Source organism: Balaenoptera musculus, chromosome 9 (genome assembly GCF_009873245.2).
Source record: "Balaenoptera musculus isolate JJ_BM4_2016_0621 chromosome 9, mBalMus1.pri.v3, whole genome shotgun sequence".
NCBI lineage: Eukaryota > Metazoa > Chordata > Mammalia > Artiodactyla > Balaenopteridae > Balaenoptera > Balaenoptera musculus.
Window position 1 is genome coordinate 22415644 of NC_045793.1, and position 21156 is coordinate 22436799.

At 42.1% G+C, this 21156-nt stretch overlaps 1 long non-coding RNA gene across 1 annotated transcript in view; it reads left to right on the plus strand.

The window, feature by feature from the left end:
* The window catches only part of LOC118900830, a 161500-nt gene that overhangs the window by 71935 nt on the left and 68409 nt on the right, over positions 1–21156 (plus strand). The window contains exon 4 of the long non-coding RNA XR_005021233.1: positions 11592–11646. This is a non-coding gene — a long non-coding RNA (uncharacterized LOC118900830). The remainder of the gene's footprint in view (positions 1–11591; positions 11647–21156) is intronic.

Consider the following 21156-nt stretch of genomic DNA (forward strand, 5'->3'; position numbering starts at 1 on the left):
TTCAGGAAGTGCATTTATGTACACAAAAGAAAGAACAAAGTAACTTTGAGTACAAAGCGGGGGATGACCTCTTCTGGCCAGGAACACAGGGAAGGGTTCCTGGAATCAAAGACATTTGTGGAGGCCCTTGAGGACATATAGGACTTGGGTATGAGAATATTAAGGAGAAGAGATGTTGTTCTAGGGCACCACATCTTTTGGGAAAGTGTAATTGTAGAGGAAGATGATGTAGATATCACTACCCTCTTAGATTACCTTCTTCATTAATAAATTAGCTCTATATACATTTAAAGATATAATCCATTCTTAATAAATTCAAAGAGAGATCCTTTTCATATATTTAAATATGCCTGGGGTTTCTTTCAAAGTCATTACTGTGAGACAGTGATTTACTTGTTCTTTAGACCTTGCCAGTGATACTTTGCCCAACCTGGCTACCACTTTAAGACCTACCTGCATCATAAATGTGCCCTAAAACTGACCTCTGCAAGAATTACAGCCATTCATTTGTTCAGTTGTTCACCCACGCTGGTATATTGAACAACTGTTAATGTGCCAGGTCCTGGAGAGTTCTAGGCAGCCAGCAGTGAACAGGTCCAAACTGGACAGGTGAATTGGATGCCTGGAAACCACCTGAAGTTCTTATCATTAAACTTACCATTAAAAAGATAACAGTGCAACTTTCACTACAAACTGATAACAGCATAAAGAGTACACCTCCCAGAGCTTTTACATTTTAACAGGGATCAAAGCTTTGCTTCGAACTGCTTCTAATCAGGCAGCGTGTAAGGGGAATTGTGGTTTGAGCTCTGGGACTTTTCCAGCTTATACGGCTTTTTTGAGCAGCAGGATTAAAGGTGGGGGCTGGCTCTGATAATATTCCTCCCAGAAAAGTAGCTTAAAGAAAAGAGCCCTGCTGCACGGGGAGAGTCAGTTAGATATCCCGTAGTGGAACAGAGCTCTTGTTACGATTTTGCCTTTTGGGGGTGCCAGAGAGCCGAACACAGAGAAGGAGTATATAGCATAGGGCAGGCGCACAGGGTGCCCTGCTGCTGGTAGCCGGGCAAGTCACTTACCCTCTGGATGCAGCTATAAATAGGGATGATAATGATAATAGTACCCACCTCAAAGAATTGTTGAGGGTCAAATAAGTTAATATATACAGAGCATTTAGAATTGTGCTTGCCATAGAGTGTAAGCATTATATTAAAGTTAGCTGTTATTTCTTTTAGCTATGCGTTTTGGCAGTTTGTTGATTTTCTGAGAACATACAAGAGATACACAGTAAGAGTGGATAAGAAGATAGTTCAAGTGAGGATGGTTAATTCCTTCTTCCCCCTCCTCCTACTCCACAGACCCTAGAGTTATTTGTCTTGTGAGGTAGTAACATCATATTTGAATGTATGACCTTGAAAAATTATAATTAAGTAGTTCTGGGCAAAGCTCTAATGGTTGGAAAATAAACCAGGCCTCCCACACATACCTGCTCAGCCAAGAATTTGTTTGCCCCAGGAACCGTGGGTGGGCGGGAATGGAAGCAAGCACACACCCGGGCTTACGTGAACTCTCTCTCCTGGTTTGAGACCGTGGTGTCACCCTTCTTCCTCTGCTCACCAGTGCTTTCTGGTCATTTCTCTTCATTCTCAATTCTAGAGAAACAAATATTTTTATTTTTTTAAAAATGCTTTTCTCTCTCTCCTTTCCCCGACTCCAGGGAACTTCCACCCCGCCCCCCCCCCCCTTCCTGCTTGTTTGTTCGCTAAAGTTTGGGTCTTTATTTGTCCCTTGGTATTGCACTTGTGCACATTTCTCCCAAGCCCAGGAAGGCAACGTGCAGTGTAAGATGATGAGCTGTAGGGCTCCCTGCGTGGATCCCGAGTTTCAGGGTCTGGGGCAAGGCCCTCCAGAAATGTCCTGGAATTTTCTGTTAGTTCTTGTAACCAGGGATAGAGGCCCCCTGCTTTTGCACTGGGGCGTATCACAGGTACTCCTGCAGGCTGTCTCTTGTCTGTATCTTGGGGAGACTGGTGAGGGGTTTTCCGCACAGCACTGCAGAGAGGGGCTTGTTTTCCCGTTCCTGTAAAGTGCACCACATCAGGACATGTGGTCTGCATGACCTTCAGTTATTCCTGGCTTGGTTCGTGTTTTTATTGTTAGCCTATTTAGCGTTCAATCCCATTGTCCTAGTTAAGTCCTGTCATTAGAGCAGGTGTGTTCTTTTTCTGAGTGTGAGAGGGGGCCTGTTTTGGGGCCTCCCCTGGAGGAGGCATCCTGGGAGAGGGTGGCAAGAGACCTCTCAGGCCTCGGGAAATCTCCTTGGTGGGAGCTAGGCTTAGAAGGTTACTTAACCTCTCTGAGCCTACATACTCACGTCATACTACGTCCATTTAAATCTACCCATGGGTTGTTCTAAAGGTGAACATGGGGACTTCTCTGGTGGTCCAGTGGAAAAGAATCCACCTTCCAATGCAGGGGACTCGGGTTCGATCCCTGGTCAGGGAACTAAGATCCCACATGCTGCAGGGCAACTAAGCCTGCGTGCCACAACTACTGGGCCTGCGTGCCTCAACTAGAGAGCCCACGTGCCACAAACTACAGAGCCCACGCACCCTCGAGCCTGCGCGCCACAACTAGAGAGAAGCCTGGGCGCCGCAACCAAAGGTCCCGCATGCTGCAGCTAAGACCCGACACAGCCATACATGCATGCATACATACATGCATACATACATACACAACATGCACACATACATACATGCACACATACATGCACACATGCATACACACATACATACATGCACACATGCATACATGCATGCACACATACATACATAACATGCACACATGCATACATGCATACATACATACACGCATGCATACATACATGCATACATACATACATACACAAACAAGCAAACTTTTAATAAATAAATAAAAGGTGAACGTGAAACTGTGTGGGATGTAGCCAGCTCTCAGTAACGGCTCCTTTCCCTCCATTCCATTGTTGGACTATGGAACCCAGGCTTATTGTGGGGATAGTAGGTATTGGGCAGATTCTTCCTGATGACCTGACCAGGTGTCAGGATGGGGGACTGATATTTGGGGGGCCTTTGCCCTTCAGTCAGGGTCCAGGTGGGTCTTCCTGAAAGAAGCATCCTTCTCCCTCGTGGCCGGCTGAGGAATTGGAGCGGGGGGGCGGGCAGCAAAAACCCACTTTGAATTTTGCCACTTTATTTCCCCTCTAGTTTGCTCAGATATAAGGAAGAACTGGCAAAATTAAAAATAAAAAACATTTTGTTTTGAAAATTCTACTCTATTGACAAACAGCCTCAGATCAAGAGTAACCACCAGACATCCTGTTTCTCAGCATGTTTGCTGGTCGCTCCTGGGGCAGCCGCCCTGCTCGGGTGTTGCTGTGCTCTGGGTTCTGCTTGGGCATTTTTCACCTTGAAGCAGATCCGTGTCCTCTGTCACTCAGCCCAGGCCACTTCTTACTGCCACTGTAAAACCTGTAGGATGAAAAGAAATCAATATGATCAAAGCTGCATGTGGCCAGTCTGTTGCACCATCCTGCCCTTTTCCATTTTACAAATCTAGCATTTTTTTTGGTAAAAAGATATGCTAATATAAGTTTATCGATTGTATGACTTCATGTTAGGCCAGAAGACTTCTGCTGTCCTCTGAAATACATATATATCTCAAAGCTATTTTTTTAAGTCTCATGAAGTGCAACAAAGACTTCATTCACTCCTAGGGACTTCCCTGGTGGTGCAGTGGTTAAGAATCCACCTGCCAATGCAGGGGACACGGATTCGATCCCTGGTCCAGGAAGATCCCACATGCCGCAGAGCAGCTAAGCCCGTGCACCACAACTACTGATCCTGTGCTCTAGAGCCCGCGAGCCACAACTACTGAGCCCATGCGCCGCAACTACTGAAGCCCACGTGCCTAGAGCCCATGCTCTGCAACAAAAACCACCTCAATGAGATGCCCGTTCGCCGCAACTAGAGAAAGCCTGTGCGCTGCAATGAAGACCCGACGCAGCCAAAAATAAATAAATAAATAAATTTATTAAAAAAAAAAAAAGACTTCATTCACTCCTAGACTAACGTTCTCATGGAGACGGTTCACTGTGCCTCCCTCTATAAAAAGGAAACAGGGCAGCAGTTCATATGCAGATACCCCGCCACCCACTGCGAGGAGGTCAGCATCCTCCTCAGCCTTGCCCCACAGCCGCGGGAATTGGCCGGGTGGGTGCCCACAGAGCCCAGACCCGTTCTGTTGCCACCCAGGGCAGCAGCACGGGAAAGAAGGTGGGACTTAACGGAAGCGGGCTGTGCGGGAGGCAAGGGTGGCAGTGTGTTCATAGTTGTCTGTTGGGGGAAGATGGGGCTGATGCAGAGCCAGGCTCTGGCGGACAGTTTTCTGGTCTCAGGTGTGGGTTCACCTGTCGTCATCTGTTCTTTGGGAAGGGTGCTGGTGCAGTTTATAGAAATCCTCCCAAAGAGTAATTATGGTCATTAGCAATGGTTCTGTAGTTCCCAGATGTATTCACTTGCCTGTCACTGCCCTGTCACTCCCCTGAGGCCATCAGAATGGCCCTTCACATACTTGTCATGTTTTGAGAATTGCCACTGGTGGTGTACAGAGCAGATTAATTGGGTGTAGATGCTTAGGAAAACGAGAACTGATGGTAAAGGCTTGCATGAATTAGGAAAAGTTTGAAGACAGAGTTCTGTTTCTGGTATGCAGAGTTTTAGCATAAAGGCTTACAAAGTATTGCTGGGGTCTTTTGCCAGTAGTGGCCCTGTACTTGCTTTAGTGATATACTTATTCCAAACTTGAGGGAAATGGCATGGACGCATTTTCTGCAGGCTTCCCAGTAACTATGAAAGATTTTTTAAAAATATTTTTTAAACTTTTGGGAAAATTATTTGTATTATTAAATAGCATAGTAAATATGTGTATTTAGATACATAAATAAGAGCAGAATATTGGGACTGTTTCTGAACAGCCATTAACAATAATTAGATCAAAACATACCTAAAATGATAAACCTTAAAGCCACAGCAATTCATGTCTTTCTATGTAGAAAAGGTTCATTCAAATTAACTTCTCTCCCAATGTCAGAATTCCTTCTGCAATGTACATAAGATGTGATAATTTAGGCATCATCTTCTCTCTCTCCACTTCCCTCCTCTCCTCTTCCTTCCTTCACCTTCCAGCTGATGCGTGCTGTGTCCGGGTCACTATGGCAGGCACTGCAGATACACACATCAGTACTCATAATCCTGCCCTCAAGGCCTCCCAGTCTAAAAGTATATACAGCAGGATGAGGATGTGCAGGGAGGAGGCGTGTGAGGTTACCTGCATGAGGAGCAGGCTGTCAACCTGTTGGGAGGAAGAGAGGCAGCGTACGATGCACAGAGGTTACGTGGAAGCTGAGATTCCAAGCCTGAAGGGGTGGCCTAGAAATGAAAAAGCACCCCAGGCGTGGTACTTGCGTGAGAGCCGTGAGACCATGTGTGGGGAGTGGCATGCAGCCTGGCATAGCTGTGGTGCTGGATGCGGGGGAGGCGCAGGGTAGCAGGATGAGGCTGTCTCAGCAGTGATGGGAGCTCGCTGCTTTGCAAAAAAAAAAAAAAAAAAAAAAAAAAATGAAAGAAAGAAAAATAGTTCTGTGGCTGAGAATTGTATTTTGTTAGAAAGTGTTTCCTTGTATTGTGCCAAGTCTGTCTCCTTTTCTATTTTACCTTTGAGTTCAAGCCGCAGGAGCAGCACAGAATGAGCCTGCCTGCTCTTTGCCACCTGCCTTTATGTGTAAGTGGTGTTTTGCTTCTTTAAATCTTGCCCCAGGCTGGGTATACCTTTGTCCTTCTTAATAGGTTTTGGTTAGTAGTTTGTTTCCTTAGTATAACCCAATGATAATTCCAGTTGGTCCTTTTAGAATCTACAAACAATTGATTGTGATTGCCTAGATTGATCTCACAGATCTCCAAAGCAGCTGTTGCTGCGGTACCCTCTTGTCTGTCGGCCTCGTTTCTGCCAGGTTCCTCCCTCTGTGGTTTCACAGGATCCCAGAGGGCAGGAAGCAATCAGAGGTGTTAGTGCAGCATCTCCTCCGCTTCTTCCCCACCACACCGTTTCCTTTTGGTCATCTTACGGCTTTAGAGAAACAAAAAGTAGGCCTTTCTCACACATATGCCGGGATCCTTGTCCTAGAGGAACAGTATTTGTCTTTACAATCTTATAACTATTATCTTTTACTTTAGAAGCAAACTAAGAAAGAAATACTTACCTGTGAAATGTTAATAAAAATGAATTAGGATTGAACTAAAATAGCTTAGAAGTTAAGGGTTGAGAGAGGCATGTTAAAGCTCAGGTTACATTTTCACATGAATTATCTGTAATTTGAAAATATCAGTTATGTTCTGAATGAGAGATTTGGCCAGGTGTGTAATATGAGACCCCTCTGTCTGAAAGTGCAGGGTTTGGGTGGGTCCTAGAGAGAGATTCTCAAAGCCTATTTGTTGATGGCAGCCGGTAATGTCAGTACCTGTAAGCAATCATTAGTCGACCACTCTTAACCCCTTGATAAAAATTCTGTACTTTCCAAGCCAGTGCCATGGTTGTCTATGGATTATCCTCTTTACAAAAAAAGGACGAGATGGAAAAGGTTCAGTAATTTTGGTTCTTTCACACCCTCACCTAGTGCTGAAGCCGGGAGCTTACCCTATGGCCGTGATCCTTTGTGCGGACCATTCTTCCATGTGGGGAGAGGATGAGTGAAGAAAAGGGAGAATAAAAAGAAAACCATATGTGGTTGCTCACGTAGAAGTTTCAGATCTAATCAATTAGCTAAGGATGCCCCAGAAGAGACTGTTTGCTTATTGCTGGGATTTAAGTATCCTACGCCGTGGAGGGCAAATTCTTATTTTTAATGTAAGGGTAATAAAACAATTAGTCTTCAGTGCAGTAGTTTCAGTCTCCATCAGTGGTACTTATCGAGGGAACAGTAGGGAGAGGGGAAGGAAGGAGGATACTAAATATTCTGCCACTGTGTACTCAAATTATGGTCCATAGACTGGCGGCATCACCAGAGAGCCTACTAGAAATGCAGAGTCTCAAGCCCCAGCCCAGCGCTTCTGAATCAGAATCTGCATTTTAACAGACCCCCTGGCAATTCCTGTGCACATTGAAGTTTGAGAAGGACTGCTCTAGTGGGTGATGACAGTACCTGATTCACCATGAGCGATTCACCTGTCTGCACAGTTTGAGAAAAGCTGAACAAATAAGGCATATCCGCCAAAAGAATTAAATGTTGAGAATCAGAGTTTAATTTTGTTTGTCACGGTTGACTAAACAGCAAATCCTGTTCAGGGGAGGACGGGGTTCTGTTTACAGCACAGATGACGTGCCCCATGGCTTGGATAGCAAGTGAAGAGCTGCTTCCCTGCCCTGGAGTGGAATTGTTTCCATGACGACAGTTATGAGCTGTGATCTCCCCCTACCTCCCCCCCCCACCCCATTAACCAACAGAGCAGAGAATAAAAAGAATACTTAAAATTTTTTTTTTTTAGAATTCGTCATGTCCATTTTTTACATCATGTAATCATCGTGGGTTTCTCAGGGGAAAAGTCTGTGCAGAAAAGCGTAGCTTCCTCAGTGATGTGCAAACATTCCTTCTGGGCTAAGCTCAAACTGGCACAGCTGACAGAGGTCAGCGTTGGACCATGTTGGCCTAAGCCTGATTTTAAGAAGAATACTTGTGTTTGGGGTTTATCCTGCTGTACATCAACAGATCTTCAAGTGGAAAATCTTCATGTTAAATAGTCATTAACTCCCATGGCCACATGTATTCAATGATCTTTCTCCTCACTTAGAGGAGCCTTTTATTCTCAGAGTAAACGAAAAATGCTCATACACAGTGGTGACCAGTGTCACAAGTACTTGAATGTGCAATTCTTTTGTAATGTGGTGTGGTGATGTTTTGTCTGTTTGATCTTTTCCACTGTCTGTGATGATCATATATTACTTCTTCATAGCTAAAAATCCACTAAGTTTTCTTTTATAAAAGTAACAATTGAAACAAAAAAACCCCTTTAGTGATAAAAAGATTGACTGCTAAAATCAGCCATTAAATGAGTTAGAGCTAATCCTAGGGCATTTTCTTAAAGTTCCACGAAGAGTTTGTCAGCTTTTTAGAAGCACTGCTGTGCGTCACTGCTGCACTCCAGTCCAAGCCCCTGTAATTTCTTGCCTGGGCTGTTTCAGAAGCCTAATAACTGGTCTTGCTGCTCCCTCCCTTGCTCTCGCTTCAGTCTGTTCTCAACCCAGCAGCCAGATCATACTTGCCTCTGCCCCAAACACCTCTGTTGCATTGCAGGGCCCTCAAAATAAAAGCCAAAGACCTTTGGGTATCCTAACAAGGTCACTGTTTACCTCTCTGACCCCACATCCTACTACTGTCTCCCATGCATGCCCCAGGTCAGACAGGACACACTTCTGTCTCAGGGCCTTTGCACTTGCTGATCCTCTGTCTGGAACTGTCTTTCCCAAGATGTCTACATGACTCTTTCCCAAAAGAGTCATGGTCTTTGTTCATATGTCAGTTTCTCAGTGAGGCGTTCCTTGACCATCCTATTTAAAATTTAACACCCCCCCGACATATTTTACATTTTACAAACATACCTCATTTGATTGCACTTTGCTTTATTGCATTTTGCTTTATTGTGCTTTGCAAATGTTGTCTTTTTACAAATTGAACGTTTCTGGCAACTCTGTGTGAGATGATGGTTAGCATTTTATTGCAATAAAGAATTTTTAAGTTAAAGTATGTATTTTTTTTTTTTTTAGACAATGCTGTTGCACACTTAATAGACTACAGTATAGTGTAAGCATAACTTCTGTATTCACTGGGAAACCAAAAAATGTGTGTGACTTGCTTTACTGCGGTCTGGAACCAGCCCTGCAGTGTCTCCAAGGTGTACCTGTGCTTAACATATGTTCATTGTTTGTCTCCTCCTAGAACGTTACCTCCTTGAGAAGCAGGGGTTTTGTCGTGTTCATTATGTGTCCACAACACCTAGAACCATGCCTGGCTTATTCAGGTGCATGCTGTTTGTTGAATGAATGAGTGAAGTTGGCCCTTTCTAGGCCCCGATGACTAGATGTGAATGTAGAGCCAAGGGCATTGTGGAACTTCTTCCTATCAGTTTTGTTCTCATTCTCATTACATAAGAGAACTGAAATGTTAGAACATCTTTAAAGTGTAAACCACAGCTGTGAGCCATTTAAAACATTCTGTGCAGCGAGTTAGGAAATGTCGATTAGTTGTTGATTTGTAAGGCAAATAGGAGAATGACACAGTCAGTACACACCAGGTCTCCTGTGTGCCAAGTGTGCAGAGTCAGGCCCCAGGGACAGGAGGAGGTGCAGCGTATGGGGCCTCCTTCAGAGAGCTGCGCACTTTGTTGCTGTCGGCCCCGTAGTCACGGAGGCATCCCACAGCAAACTCAAAGCCTCTCATGCCCCCCTCCGAGGACCACTGCTTTGGGTGCTTGTGCACATGCGTGCATGTATATTTATTTGTTTTCCAGTGTTGTCTCAGCAAGGGTTTCCTTTGGCCGCAATTTATGTTTTCCTTTTTGTTTATCGTGTTTCTTAGTAGCCCACTGCCACAAGTCCTGTCTGCAGAGGTGCTACTCAAATGTATCTTGAACTTTGTGCCGTTTCTCTTTTAGTATCTTAAGATTTATTTTGGCTGTGGAAGTCTAGGAAACAGTAAAGTTACGGAAGTGAGTTAGACAGTGCCCATCTAATTATTGACCCCCCCAGGGGCAGGACACATCAGGGAGGATGGAGCCCATTCAGGAAAGCCATATGGTCTGCCTGGCAAAATGATCCCTGTTTTGGCAATGGATACAGCAGGTTCTAACGGCCCAAAGCCATCATTCATTCATTAAAATATCTCTTGAGTGTCCACTGTTGTGGAACATGCTAATAAAATGAGCAAAGTATTCACCTTTATGGAGCATCTTACAGTCTAGTGAGAGAAATAAACGTAAATTAAATAATCACATAAATGTGTAATTATAAACGGTAGTAAGTGCTTCAACGGAGAAGATCAAGATGGTATGGGAGCTTAAGATAAGGGAATGTCCTAGTCTGGGGTCGTGTGACATATGAGCTAGGAGCTGCAGACGACTAGGCACGTATGTGCTTTGTGGGGAAGATGCAGAGTATGTGCATTAGTTTCCGGCCAGAGGAAACGAGGTGTGCAAAATCTCTGAGGTGTTGAGGGATCTGTGCGTTTAAGAGAGTAAAAGGAGACCAGTGTGGCTGAAGTGTGAGGGTGACAGGAATAGTGTGCATGGAGGAGGCTGGAGGGGTGAGCTGGGCCAGACCAAGGCTTGAGAGTCAGCTCTCGGGTATTTATCTTTAGACCCGTGCAGAGCATTAAAGGAGTTGAAGTAGGGCTGAGCCATCACCTGTTTTCTATTTTTAAATGTTTACTCTGGACACTTTGTGGATAATAGATTGGAAGGGAGGAAGCGGAAGCTGGGAAAATAGCAAGAGGTGTTTCGTGTTTGTCCAGGAGAAGGCTGATAGCAGCTTGGACTAGGATGGTGGTGGTGGAGGAGGTGGGAGAACACTTGTCTGGAGAGAGAATATCGGAGGCCACTGGCGTCTGGACTGTCATTGCTCTGACATGCTCACCCAACAACCTGCCGTTCATTTGGCTTGATCTGCCTGTATGGTACCCATACCTGGGATTTCAGGAAGTATTTATTGACCAAAGAAATGTGAATATGTTGGTCAAGCTGGATGGAGCAAGTGTCCAGGCTGTCTGATTGACATATTTTTCATTGGAAATGAATCCATAGGCTTTGTGGCTTATCTGTCAATCTTTTATGAGCTTTGTGAACATGAATCAGTATTGATAAACATCATCATTTTTGGAACCTTAGTGAGATAGACTTTTGGAGCCAGCAGAGGGAGGGACAGAACCTGGACAGTTGTGGGTTCCCCGAGGTAAATGTCACCTGGTGGAGACTCTCTGAACTGCTACCTTTCCTAAGCAACACCCTCTTTTTTGATGAATGCTTTCCCATTATCATTTTAAAAATTTTTAAGTAGATCTGTAATATCAATAGCTATATTCACCAATTGTTTCTATCTTTAGAACAGCAATTATTTCACCCAGTGGGGAAGGGTGCTGCCACCTTAAAAAAGAATTTCAGAGGGAACGTAGTTAGGAAAGGCATATTAAATGTAGAAGGATTCAGAGTCAAGGAGAATCTTACCCTGCATTGTTTCCCTGTGCATCTATCTTTTTATTATTATGCCATGTTGATTTCTTTTGAAATCATAAAATATTTGTTTTTCAAATCTCTTATTATCGATACATGTAATGATATTGTCTTAATGGTTTTATTTAGGAACTCAGTAAAGTTAGGCAGTTGAAATAATTCACTAAAGTTTAATGAAGCCCCGTTGGTCCTCTCAAGTCCAGAAGATATCAAACAATGATATAAAACATTATGTGTGCATTTGTGACCACTCACTAACAATATTTTCCTCATCTTTTGCAGGAGAAAATGGAAAAAACAGAGGTACTTTAATGGAACTGAATAAACCACTGAACAGGTAACTACATTATCAGGGGTTGTGTACACATTAATTAGAGTTAATATTTGTGAAGTCCTCAGAAGGTTACCTGGCACGCAGTAAGTAACTACATAAGTGTTTGCTACTATTAAGTTCCTTTAGCTGTACCTGAGCCTAAAATAAACCAGTCATACATCCAAAAACTACCCAAAAAAAACAAACCATTTGCCCCTAAAGCAAGTGTGAACATCACTGGTAAGTTCTGACATGGTCTCTGTGTGACCTGTTACAGTGGCCTGAGAAACTTAATTTCTTAATCTTTGAGCACTCTTAAGTAGTTGAATACCCATTCACTTTTGCTTTTGAGCACTCAATTCATGATGACCTTGTGTCAGATCAGTTTCAGTTTTTTGAAACAAAACAAGCTTCTTTACAACTCTTGAAGAGCTTATCATTTGTGGAGATGGCTTCGTTTACAGGTAGCCACTGAAATGGCTTGTGGATAGTTAGTAAAGGTAGAGAGGATGGCATTAAGAACAGAACTCACATTTTCTGATGATGCGGAGATTACTTGGAATAAGAAGTTTCAAACTATTGACCCTGCCCAGGCACTGCCTTCACATCACAGAACTGTCGGTGTTATTAAGACCTACGGACACCTTCAACAAACATTGATAAGGGGCCTATTATGTGCCAAGTGCTGTGCTTGGCCTTGGGATTGCAAAGTTGAACATGTCACCTTTCTCCTCACCCACCCCATCTCTCTGGATCTGTACCGGTTCCTGCCTTCTTTACCTCGCTGTGGGGGAGACTGGGGTCTCCTGGCCGGAGTGATGCTCTAGATCCCACCTTCCCTCTCACCTTCAGCTCTTCTGTCTCCCCCGGCTGCACTCCCTCCACTCTTTATTCAGGGTGGGGAGAAAAACTCTGGGAGTGGAGACCCCGCAGTCTGGTTTGGTAGTGTTAGACATTTCTCTAGAAGGCCTGCTTTCCCTGGACTTCTGTGTCATAGTTCACATAGTTCATTTTAAATATTCCGTGGTTTTGTGTTTTGCCATGCTTCCCTTCTGGCATTTGGGGATATTATTATCTTTGGAAGTTAGTTTTCTATTCAGAAGTGTGACATTATTAACTTGAGGGAGGTGGGCACTAGTGGTGTGCTCATGTGTCAGTGGTTCTCATACCTTTTTATTGGAACCCACAGGAAGAAATACATGTCACGTTAGGACCCAGTGCACGCGCTTGCACACATGGATGTATGGTTTCCTGATACATCTTCACTATATGTGAGTATGATAGAATTTTCTAGTCTATTGTATTCTCTATCACTTTTTCTTTTTTCTCTTTTTTCCCCTCTTCATTTTAACGTTGCTCATAACCTACCAAATGGGTTTCATAACCTACTAGTCAGTAGTGCTTTGACAGACTTGCAGTATTTTTGTGCTGTGGTAGGGGCACCCGCTTTCTTGCCTTTCTGTCCACATTCTGTGGTAAGGTGGGTGTATCTTTTATCCCTAAACGCCCCGCCCCCCAACTTGCCTTAACTTCTTTTTTTTTTTTTTTTTTTTTTTTTTTAAAGTTTATTTATTTTTGGCTGTGTTGGGTCTTCGTTTCTGTGCTAGGGCTTTCTCTAGTTGCGGCAAGCGGGGGCCACTCTTCATCGCGGTGCGCGGGCCTCTCACTGTCGCGGCCTCTCTTGTTGCGGAGCACAGGCTCCAGACGCGCAGGCTCAGTAGTTGTGGCTCACGGGCCTAGTTGCTCCGCGGCATGTGGGATCTTCCCAGACCAGGGCTTGAACCCGTGTCCCCTGCATTGGCAGGCAGATTCTCAACCACTGCGCCACCAGGGAAGCCCCTAACTTAGTTCTTTATGTGCGAAACTCTCTCCGTTTGTAACTTAGCTTATGTTTCTGTTTTGTCACATACCATTCACTCCTCAACTTTCTTTCTGTTTGAACTTTGACATTCCTCTCCTGACCAATAGACAAGAATTACTATTTCAAATGAAATAGATACCTCTGTGCTATTCGATCTCGCATATTAAATATAATTTTTAAAAAGTAAAACACATGTATTTTTCATTAATTTCAGTTTTTACTAAACTTTCATAGTGTGCAGGAAAGCTTGTATATTGGAATGCATTGAAGTTACCCACTTTTTTTTTTTATTTATTATTTTATTTTATTTTAATTTTGGCTGTGTTGGGTCTTCGTTTCTGTGCGTGGGCTTCCCCCAGTTGCGGCAAGTGGGGGCCACTCCTCATCGCGGTGCACAGGCCTCTCACTATCGCAGCCGCTCCTGTTGTGGAGCACAGGCTCCAGACGTGCAGGCTCAGTAGTTGTGGCTCACGGGCCCAGTTGCCCCGCGGCATGTGGGATCTTCCCAGACCAGGGCTCGAACCCGTGTCCCCTGCATTGGCAGGCAGGTTCTCAACCACTGCACCACCAGGGAAGCCCCAGAAGTTACCCACTTTAATCACTTAATCTCCTTAAGTATTTTTAGGATTTCTGGCTCAGCGTCTAATAAACTGAAATGCATTCATGCTATATCACTCAGTCAGGGAGCTGATATGTAATGAGGGAAAAGGATTTCATGGTAAAACTTGATTCCTTACCTTCATGTGTTCTTTCTTAATGGGACTATAAAATGATGGTTTAGTAAAGCACCCAACAAGCCAGGATCTATTCAAAACTTTTGGAAATGATAATTCACTCTTCCAAGATAGTTAAGAACTTCATTTTAAATGTAGGTTTGCAGCTTGATTCGTTAGATGAGAGATACATTTGGTTCTAGTTTTAAGGCTAGTGCTGGAAAAACAAGAAGCTAAAATCTATTGCTTAATCTGTTTTGAACCCCTTATCACAATATCGTGGTGACTTCTGTGCAGTGCTAGCAAAATTCTCACTGATTTCAGAGACAAGTTTATTTATAAAAGCATCATAATTATATACATCTAAGATTACTCAGTATGTACAATAAATTTTAATGGTTATAATGTGCAAAATGGTTCTTTTAACCTAAGATAAACCAGTATTCGCCTGTCTTTGAAGATTATTTCTAAGGTTTATAGGCAATAAATGAGACAGAATATCCCAGTTTGCTGAGTTAAAAAGATCTCTTTTGAGTAGTCACAGAAGTTTCTAAATATTTTGTTATTGAAGCCAAGCCAAAGTTCATTTGGGTTCTTTGAGTATGTTCTTATTTCAGTCATGATTAATGAAGCCTTTCCATATAATTATAAATATAGCATATTTGCCAAAATTTAGCCAAATGTTAAATTATTATATTGTATTATTTTATATTATTATAATATTACTTAGCCGAGTATTATAGGTGAACACATTCCTATACTTTACAATGATTTTAAATGCCATATAGCACAATTTGGATTGCTTTGTTTTGCCCTATCTAGGGTTTGAAAGTATTGTGAGAAGAGAATAAAGCAGACTTTGACAGCTAGTAGATGTTAAGGTATATTTACCAAAATCCTTTGAAAAAAAGCATTATCTAGGATTTCATTTTGATTTCCCTTTCTTTTTTACTTTCTAAGGCAATTTTAAATGAATCATAAAATATTTTTTCCATTAAATAAATAGAGCACGCACAACAGTAAAATTTTCTGATGTGTTCTTCTTAGTCTTAATTAATTAAGGGGCACTAACTTCTTCCTGGACGACTGTTCCTCAGATATATTCTTCCTTCTTTTACTCACTAATTTCTTTGAAGATTGATTAAATCGGTGCAGTATTCTACAGCCATGTGCATTTATATCATTTGGGCTAGGACACAATTAATGCATCATCTCTGCATGGAAGAGGACCTAGGTGCAGGTGATGCAGTGGTACCTTTCTGGCAGTCATATCGTCTCCAGGCAGTTGAAGGCCAGTCCTAGTAAGATGCCAGAGGGGCTGGACTGGTAGTGATCCAGAGCCCTCTGTAAATTGAGGAAAAACAAAAGGGAGTATGCATAGAGCTAATGGAAGATCCTGTCTCGGAAGAACTGAGTAAGCAGCTCATATATAAATAAACCACGAGGACAAATCCTTCCAGCCTCTCCCAAGATGGCAGTCAGTGCGCTGTAGTTCCCTCATCACATCCCCATCGCCACCGAGACTGTGCCAACCTCGGTCTTGTATTTACCGTTACAGGGGGTTATTTTCATTCCTTTCCATTCTCTGTCCTCTTGCCTTTTGAGACACCTACTACATGTTCTCTTACCTCCCCGATGATTTCTTCCAAGTAACCTTATAAGCAATCCTAAAACTTTGGTGTGAGCCCTGGGTCCTCCCTTTGTCCTGTTCCGTTCCTGACCAGTGAGCTCACAGCATTAGCACAGCATAGGCAGGGGCAGGTGCTAGAAGGTAGTGAAAGAGAGAGTTCAAATAAATACTTTAAAACTACTTCACTTGAATCCCTACTTTTTGAAAAAAAATTAAGAAACCATAAAAGGCCTTTAACTAGGAAAAAACTTTTTGTTAAGAGTGAATTCTAGTCTGTTTCCTAGCCTGCTCTTGTTTAGTCCTGGTGCACAGTACATGCCTGGAAGTCAGTAGAAAAACACCAGAATGTATATTTGTTAGTCCCTTTAACCAGCAGCTTTGAGAGTATACAGAAGCAGGAGTTGATCCCTGCCCCCTGCCTGGCTCCGTTCATAGGCATTTGTGCCGCCCCCGCCCCGCCCCGCGCCCCCATTTCAGAAGGTAAACCACGTTACCATCGGACAAGGTTGTACTGGCTTCACAGAATGGCACAGCTGAAAAGGATATTATTGATGGTTCAAGGGGACAAATTACAGCAGAAATCTGAACAGTATTTGGGAACATGAACTACCGTGAGTATAATAACCCCCAAACAAGAACAACATGTATTTTTAAAAGTATTTATTTCATACTTGTCCAGTTTTTCTGGCCATTTTCCTTTATTCATTTTCTGTGAGGGGAAACTGAAGTGAAAATAGAAACTATTTTTATCCCCTTTATTAAGGCACCTACTAGATTGATCATGAAAAGCATGAGAAGTCATGTCAGGTAGCCAAGCACTTCTTTTAAAAGCATGAATAAAAGAAAAAGAAGACAGTAAAAAACAAGATACGACATAGTGTGTTATGGGTTGCTAGTTTTGAACTTCAGTCCTTCACAGCACTAGAGCCTAAGTATTTATGTTGTCAAGAAATAAAGTAAGTGTGGACTTCCCTGGTGGTCCAGTGGTTAAGACGCTGTGCTCCCAGTGTAGGGGGCACGGGTTCAGTCCCTGGATGGGGAACTAAGACTCCGCATGCCATGTGGTGTGGCCAAATAAAAAAATAACAACAACAACAAAAATAAAGTAAGTGAAATGCTTGGTTCATTCTAAGTGCTAAGGACGTGCAGCTGGTATTGTTGACACATACAAAGATACTCGGTGGTGCTCTCAGGACATTCTGTTAGTCGTGTTTCCTATAGTTCAGGATGGGTTTGTTTTGATCTATCCTATTTTTTTGTGATAATTTGTGTGGCAAAGAAAACAGTGAGGTTAATAGCCTTTATTATTTCCTACGTGCTAAGCATTGGGTGATGAGTGTGAGGGGAGACACTGCCACCATCCCAGTTTTACAGAATGTGTTTGATAACAAGGTTCTAGTCAGTTCCCAGCAGAGACCATAGTCTCATCAGAACCAAATGGTAGTTGGCTTTAAGTAATGTTGCAGCAATATTTAAAGGCTTAAAAAGCTTTTTTACATTGTTGATTAGCTGTGATAGCCACACAAGGAAAGTACTCCTTATTAAAAGAGGGGGTTTTCACAGGGTAAAAAAGTAACTCAGATTTTCCTAAGTTTGTAGCATTACTTTCGTATTCTTGAGGTTAAAGATTTTTAAGTAAATATTTGCAATTTACAATCTATTGTTTAGTCCTCAGGGATAGAATAGTGTAACATAAGAAAATTGAAAGTAATATTCCCTTTTTAAATGTATATAATCAACATGTTTCATGTATTTCCTGAATATTTGCTATTTTCAGTTGTACACGATACATCTTGTGATTTCAGTAGGAAATGGACCTTTTAGGCAGACAGATTCCGAAGGATTTCCATATTGGGGGTATGTTATGTCCACATCAATAATTGGAAGAAAATAAATCCAACACCTCTGATTGAAGCGGCAAATAGTATATATGTAAAATCAATTTTCAGTTTACCACCTTAATGGAAGGGAACATTAGCGTGGGCAATCAAAAGTGTTCAGCAGCCAACTCAGCCAGCTTTTTGTGTGTAACAAGGAAATAAAGGCTTACTTCTCTTTAAAAAAAAAAAAAAGTTTTCTCTTCACAGTAACTTATCTTCTTGTTTAGTTTTGCTTTGGGTTCGTTGCTTTCTGGAACGCACAGCAGACAGCAGTGGATTTGGAAGTGGCTCAACATATATTTGTAAAATAGAGGAATATCCCTATAATCTAAAATAAGTTGTAAATATTGCAAAAAGTTTAAATTAATACACAATTAAATTATGGATTTTATTACATTTCCATTGTAGATTCAAATTCATTTGCCTATTCTTTTTTTTTTTTTTTTTTTAAAGCTGCGTTTTATAGCTACTTTATTTATTTATTTATTTATTTTTGGCTGTGTTGGGTCTTCGGTTCGTGCGAGGGCTTTCTCCAGTTGCGGCAAGCGGGGGCCACTCTTCATCGCGGTGCGGGGACCGCTCTTCATCGCGGTGCGCGGGCCTTTCACTATTGCGGCCCCTCCCGTTGCGGGGCACAGGCTCCAGACGCGCAGGCTCAGTAGTTGTGGCTCACGGGCCTAGTTGTTCCGTGGCATGTGGGATCCTCCCAGACCAGGGCTCGAACCCATGTCCCCCGCATTAGCAGGCAGACTCTCAACCACTGTGCCACCAGGGAAGCCCCATTTGCCTATTCTTAAAACTATAAATGTCCAGGGTAAAACAGGTTAATTAACACTTGAATCTATCTTAACAAGCCCTCCTGTCTCCCATCCCCCACTATTCCTATCTTTTTAAAGGTGAAATTAGTATAGAATGAAGATCAAAGATATTTGAAGGGGAGAATAAGTCACAGAATAATTTAACCATTTGAATTTGGAATGGGAAGGAAGGCCAGAAGTCATTTACCTTAACCTTTTCAATTTACAGACAAGGAAACTGAGTTTCTGAGAGCTGATAGGACTGCACAAAGCCACAGAGTTATTAAAGGGCAGAACTAATACAGGTAGATAGCACTTCAACCGGGACTTTTAATGATTTTTTTTCAGCTTTATTGAGGTATAATTGACAAATGATATCATAAAATGTTTAAAATGTACAACATCATGATTGATGAACATATACCTTGAGAAAGGATTCTCTTCACTTGAATAATTTTCAAAAATTAATAGTAAACCGCAGTCTTTTTTGTCTTTGCTTTTTATTTTTTAACACACTACTTGGAAAGTGTGTGTCTTAGGAAAAGGTAGTGGAAAGCAAAGCCCACTGATACTGTGGGTACTGTTTTTTCCACTCTGCTCGATTGGGGGCAGCCTGATGGGTACAGATGGGAAAGGAAGAGAGAGGCCCAGTCGTCACTTCAATGACAATGAAGGTTTTATGGGATAATTTTTAAACCTGGAACCACCTGCTTTTCTAGAAATAGTTGCTCCCTGAGAAGTTCCATGTCTTTCTCAGCTGCTTGTGCCCCTGTCCAACCCAGAAAACAACACCCCCCTAATTCCTGTATTCTAGGGAGGTCTCTGGCAGATCCCCTCCTGTTTAGAATATTATTACTTGTGTGATTTTTTACTGGTAGAAAGGCAGTTTTAGTGTTGTCAATTAACTTACTGTGTTAGTGCGCTGAGCTTGCTGAGGCTACAGATTTATGTTGGATTTCTTTCCCCCTACCCCGTAAATCATTTTGCTTCCCAATTTAAAAAAGTCGAATTCTTAGAACCAAGTACTACTCTCATTTGCATGGGACCAAATGAATGCTCTTGGTTCCAAGTACAGTTAATGAGACAGGTTTAAATGGGGCAGGAAAATGAGCATCATCACCAAAAAAAAAAAAAAGAAAAAAATCCCCATGTGTAATACCACTAGTCAAAAGTGTCATGTTTGTGGAGTGCAGACCTTACCACTCTTTTATCCAAAAGTGTATCTTTCTTAGAAGCTGATTGACTAGATTGGTATATACTTGACTCATCCTTTTTTTTTTAAACTACAGCAAATGTACCCTCTAACCCATGTGAAAAGTATTGGTTTTAGACACAATACCTGGTAGAAGTAAACAGTTTAATCTGACCTGGAAAAGAAGTAACCTAAATATACCTAAAATTAACCTAAAAATTGTGATAGTGGTAAATAGTAAAATCATATTTCCAGCTTCTAGTATTGTATTGACACCGGCATATACAGTTATTATTCAGTTAGAAATTTTATTTTGACAGCACTCTACCTCATATGTATTTTTCAAAAGGGTGTTAAACCACTGCCTTACTTTTGACAGACTCCTTAGAGAATGTCTATGTAGCACAGTGTGGTAAATCATTTTCACAATACACTGAGGCCTCAGAGTTTGTCTTAGTTATCTGAGTGTTTCACTGCATTTTGAAAGAATCCTGAATTATTCTAATAATTTAATCCTCCACATCACAATGTACAGTACTTCATTATGCATTAATTTTTTTATAACTTCTTTAAGTTTGAAAGATAATGATGTTTGTTTTGTCACAAGATGCTTTCATGAGAGGTTTCAAATTGTGTGGCCAGGTGTAGTTGTCAGAGACCTAAATGTTGTTTCGCTTTTGTTCCAGAATTCATTTGCACTGGCTGTTTTAATTCAGGTTAAATAAGAGGAGGAATAGTACTGCCTTCTCCTTTCAATATGTGGAAGCATATAGTGTTTACTCAGCATTTAAATGGTGCTGTTTTGGGTTCTGAGGTAGCTGAGGAAGGGTAACCATGCTACCAGGAATGATGTTGATTTTTACTTATTTTATTATCTGTTTAGGCCCTACCTATAGGGCTTAGTATATAACCGGAAGACAAGGGTGGGTAGACGGGAGGAAAAGACATCTTTAGTACATAATTCTTTCATATTTTTCTGAAACACGATGGTTCACTTGCCACAGTGTATATTACACCTGCAATTTCTTTGGATCTTACTTAAAAACCAGTGAGGGGAGTAACACAAGTGGGTGCAAAGAAAGAGGTACCCCTACGAGCTCTGTATCACCCAGACTGGCAGTGCTCACTGCAGCTACAGGATTCACTGGTTTGTGGAGATAAGACATGGAAGATGTGTCAGAAATGTTCGGCTAATAGAAAAGTTTAAGTGCCAGCACCTGAGAATGAATTCTTTTTAACTTTTAAATAAATGAGAGTTAGATTCATTACAGAAACGTAGGGACCTACTCAGTCGCATTCTTACATGTTTTCTAGGGAAGGAGGAAAGGATGGAGTTTGAACTGATTTGCTGGGAATCATGTTCAGAATGCATCCAGGATATCAAAGTGTAAGAGGTGAGCTACCTCTGGCCTAGACTGTGGCTTGTACTTTAATAGCAGGAGAAATGAGGACAGACAGCAA